Source organism: Lemur catta, chromosome 8, assembly GCF_020740605.2.
Source record: "Lemur catta isolate mLemCat1 chromosome 8, mLemCat1.pri, whole genome shotgun sequence".
In the NCBI taxonomy this organism is placed as follows: domain Eukaryota; kingdom Metazoa; phylum Chordata; class Mammalia; order Primates; family Lemuridae; genus Lemur; species Lemur catta.
The window spans coordinates 16,120,571-16,125,767 of NC_059135.1; the positions used below are offsets into that span (position 1 = coordinate 16,120,571).

At 38.9% G+C, this 5,197-nt stretch overlaps 1 non-coding gene across 1 annotated transcript; it reads left to right on the plus strand.

Annotated features, from left to right (window-relative positions):
* Positions 1-2,758: 2,758 nt before the first annotated feature.
* On the plus strand, positions 2,759-2,878 carry LOC123644179. Its single transcript, XR_006737006.1, has one exon. It is a non-coding gene; the product is annotated as a U5 spliceosomal RNA (small nuclear RNA).
* Positions 2,879-5,197: the final 2,319 nt, after the last annotated feature.

Below are 5,197 nucleotides of genomic sequence, written 5' to 3' on the forward strand. Positions count from 1 at the left end.
GTGTAGGAAGTGTACCTATGTCTTTAACTTATTTTGAAATCCATCAAAGAAAAAGATGAATTGGTGGATGGACCCAGGGATGAATAGATGGATAGATTAGCAAAATGCTAATTTTAAAATATAAGTGGTCATTTGTGGTAGTTTGTGTGAATAATGGTCCCCAAAGATGTCAACATGCTAATCTCAAGAACCTGTGACTATGTTATGTTACACAAACGGATTTTGCAGGTGTGATTAAGAATCTCGAGTTAGCCAGGCATGGTAGCACATGCCTATAGTCCCAGCTACTCGGGAGGCTAAGGCAGGAGGATCGCTCCAGCCCAGGAGTTCAGGGCTGCAGTAAGCTATGATTGTGCCACTGCTCTCTAGCCTGGCTGACAGAGCGAGACCCCCTCTCTTAGAAAAATAAATAAATAATCTTGACATAGGAAGATCCCAGATTATCGGGTCCTTAAAGAGGGAGGCAGAAGGCCAGAGGCAGGAAAGGTGACTTGACCAGGAGGCACAGAGGTAGTGTTGTGGCCAGGAGCCAAGTAATACGTGCATCTTCTATAAACTGGCAGAGGCAAGGAATAGAGTCTCCCCTAGAACTTCCGGGAGTAACACACCCTGCTGGTACCTTGATTTAGGCCTTGTAAGACTCACTTTGGCCCTCTGGCCACCAGAATCCTAAGAGAATACATTTGTGTTCAAGCCACCAAATCTGTGGTGATTTGTTACAGGAGCAACAGGAAACTCATGCATAAATCCATGGCTATTCACTGCATAATTGCTTCAACTTTTCTGTATATTTGGAAATTTTCATGAAAAATGTTGAGATTTTTAGAAAACTCCCATTGGCCAACAGTGGGAATTAAGTCAAAGGCAAGCTCACTGAACTAGTTTACACTAATCTCTGATTGGGAGGGTTCAGTAGTTGTCAGCCACTGTTATTTAAAAGTTTTAAGTAGAACGCTTGTGACTCATTAGAATTTATAATTGTAATTGCCCTGATTAATAAGATTGATAAAATTGTATTAATTTTATCTCCTACTGATTGATAAAATTACAACCAGTAGGAGAGAAAGTGAAATACAAAATTTTCTGGAGAATATAGAAGAAATCACTGTTTTTATTTGAGAAATCCACCACGTGGGGACGTCCGTCTGGCCTGGCGGCTTCCCTGGGTCCCATTGCCTAATATGTTACCGTTTTTCATTTCTCCCTCTACTTCTGAAACTGCAGGTTCTCCAGAATAGACTAGTAAAAGGATTTGTCGTTATGGTTTATTTCTCCTCTTAGAAGAGTTTAGGAAGAAACTAGGACCGAGCTAGGGGACTAGCAGCAACTGTTTGAAGGATTAGATCAGTAACTTATACGAATAGGTTATTTTTAAGTTAAGGACTTATTAATCAGAGACCGACTGTGTTAGAGAAAATTAGTCTGCTCTTTACCCAGATGATCATAGATTTTGGCTTTTTTTCTTTTCTCTTTCTTTTAGATTTTAATCACCCAAATCTGGAAGTTAGACTTCATTATATCATTCTAAAAGTACAAACTACCTTTAAAAAGAACAGTAAAAAATTCATACTAAAGAGAAAACAAAAAGTAGACAAATCTTAAAGTTGATCTTCAAATTTACGGTTCCAAAATGGCAAACAAAAACTTAAAAATTTTAAACCAAGTTTATAGCCCAAGCCATAGATAAAAATAGAAATCATCGTCATGCATGAAAGAACTCATATACACCCTCTACAGAGTTGTGTTCTCAGGAAGGGGGAGATCTGATTTCTCAAAATCTGTTTTTCAAGCAAAATGAATAAAATATCTCAAATATTTTATAAGTGCCAAACACAACAGATGGCATTTGCATGGGGATTATATAATCACATTGACAACCAACCAGAAAGTTCTAAGAATATGTACAGAGTGAAAGTACCTCCACTTAGCCTCTCACTAATCAGAATGACTCTCCTACAGAAAGGGCCCACCACCTTCACAGGCTAGAAGGAGAAACACATTCAGAGCAGAGGTACATTTCTCCGGCTCAAGAGCAAAACTGAAAATCAAAGGAGTTCAGTCAGTGCCAGTGTATTCTCATCATCACAAACACCCCAAACTGTCGCGCCCGCCTCGCCAGCAAGGATGACGCGGCAACAGGAGTTCTTCTAACAGTGCTTTATTGGGGATCCCTCTAAGCTTCAAGATGCGGAAGACCCTGAGCACAAGCTCTCACACAGTAATATACCCTCAGGGAAACAGGAAGTAACAGAGATAGGTCAAAGTCAATCACAAGCGGTCACCAATAGGCCAAGCCAGAAAACCTCATATGCATACTTATATAACAGATCTACAGACGTACTACGCATGCGCCACACTTGTTTACCTCAGCCAGGCCACCGGAAATCGGCGCCATCTTGCAATGGCGTCCGCGCTCCCCACACCAAACCCAGTGATTTGAACCCAATATAGCCAATGAATTCAAGAAGGATCCGCTGTGTAAATCCTTGAGTATTATTTTCATGAAACACCCAAATTTTTCAATTCAGTTTTTGACTCCTGAGACTTATTTGCATTTCCACAATGCATTGGACACCAATTTCTGACTTTAAAAATTACTAGATTCTCCTTTTTGTTTTGACCTATTTTTCCCCAAAATGAAATTGCTGTTGCAGAATTGTCTGGGGAAAAGGCAGAAGTCAATAACTCTTTGAGGAAAAAAGTCACCATTAGACCATTACAAGTATGGGTTACCCAAAAACTGTGCTGAAAGACATGTATGTTCTGGTTCCTCTCCAGATCACATAAATTTCTCACCTTTTATTAATACCAAAGATTTCTGTGGAGAGGAACAACTGAGCCTTTAACTAACTGCTTGAGACTTTGTGTCTGCAGGGCTTGTCATGATGTAAAAAACAAACTTTGTAAGATTTTTTTCTTGCTTTACAGCTTGTATGTAAGTTGCAATCTTATGTGTCACTTGGAAAGTTCCAACATGTTGGAAAAAGCATTGTTTTTCAATCAGCTGCCTTCTGCAGTTTTCATGTGTTTCCCCTTTGGCCCTGGACAACTGCACCAGGAGACCCTATTGGGTTGCAACTGTCTTTGTCCATGAAGCAGGGACAAAGAACACATCTCCATGTGGAATGGAGGAAGGGTGTCCATGAGAGGGCCTCTGCTCAGTATCCTCCCCTAAGGAGTGGGGTCGATGTGCACAGCCAGCCCGGCGGAGGAGGGAGCACCCGCTGAGCCCCCAAGTGGCTCCACTCAGTATTTTTTGAGCACTAATTGTATCTTCAGCAACCACCTTATGTCCTGGCTAGTTCTAGGCTTTAGTGGTGCTTCAATATACATTTTGGATGAGTGAATTTATGAATATGTGAAGTTGTGTTTTAAGATACAGAATTGTTCTCTAATGAAACATGATAAGAAACTCTGCCCCCCTCATAAGACCATAAGCTCCTTTTCCAACAAAGACCCAACATTCATCCCACTGCACCTAGCAAAGGTGGCACATTTAGCCTCCACAAATACATGTTGACTGATTTCTTTTTGTTAAACCAGCTTTATTAAGCTATAATTTTACATAAAATAAAATCCAATTGAGTACAATTAGATGAATTTTAACAAATGTTTACAATCATGTAACCACCACTACCATCAAGATAAAGAAGATTGCCATCACCCAGGAAGTCTTTTCCTGCTTTGCAGTCAAGGCCATCCCCCTACTCCCTGGCACCAGGAAACCAACTATCACTATTGTTTTACCTTTTCTAAAATTTCGTATACATTAAATCCTGCAGTGTCTGGCTTCTTTCACTTATCACAATGCCTTTGGGATTTATCCATGCTGTCGTATCAATAATTTCATCTTTATTTTTGAGTACTATACTATCTTACCACAGGTGATGGGCATTTGGGTTGTTTTCAGTTGTAAACAGTGTGATTAAAAGAACTACACATAGGCAAGCAAAAGTCTTTGTACGGCCATACATTTTATGTTTTCTTGGATAAATTCTTAGGTGTGGAATCGCTGGGTTGCATAGTAAGTGTATATTTGACTTTATAAGAAATTGCCAAATTTTTTCCAAAGTGGCTGTAATATTTTGCATTCCCACCAGCAGTGTATGAGGATTCTGGTTGTCCATCAATACTTGGTATGGTCAGTCTTTTTAATTTTAGCCATACTGGAGGGTGCTTTTTCACTGAGCAATTTTAAATTGAATTTCCCTAATGACTAATGTCATGGAATACCTCTCCATGTGCTAGACAGATTAATTCTGGTCACTAGCTTTTGTGTGGTATAGTATTAAGAACAGCATCAGAAGGGTCATTTTCTCCCGGGACATAGTCACCCACTTGTACATCCAGAGCTATGCAGAGTCTAGAATGACTGTCCCAACATAACACCACACCTGGAAAAAGTTACACACCTAAACGGGATCCACACTTTAGAAAAACATTTCAAAACTAAAATTGAATAGTTAAAAGCCAGATTAATTATCTGTCTTTTCTTCCTTAGGAGACAGAGAAAGGAAAAAAAACTCTCGTCTCACAGATAGAAAGATCTGGAAATGGTGCTGCAGTTCCTTCTCTAACAGTTAACTAGACACCCCCATATAGCACATCACTAGCTATCAGATGGCCATATGAGATTTGAAGGTTTCAGAACACTAAATTTGCCTCTCAAAAGAACCAAATGTTAAACTACGCCACACATGTCGTTAGTCTCTTATAGTATTCAATTTTCTCTTCATTTTATTTTAGGTGGGATTCAAAACACCCACTTCGGATTTTTTTTTTATAAGAGAGAATGTTGTTTTGGTATTAAATGTGTTCAACTCCTAATCATTTGTCAAGGTTTTTTTTTTTATATGAGATGTAGCTTTCCATCTACTTAAAGTACAGTAAATTACTCATATTCAGGACATCAAAAAATGTCACCACTTTACTTAGGAAAGAATAAAATCAATCTACACAATTATCCTCTCCATCACTAACAATCTTGAAAAAAATCCTAGGGAACTTGTCTCTATAATTCTTCCAAATTCTCCACTAGAAATTTACATAGACCCTGAGTCTCTCCTCCCAATTTTCCATCTTCACTCAAACTCCATACTATAAATGTTGTTTTCCAACCTTTAAGCTGGAGAATCAAGCTCAACAAATTGCCTTTTTTTCCCAATAGCAAAAAGTCTTTCAGACATAATTTATAATT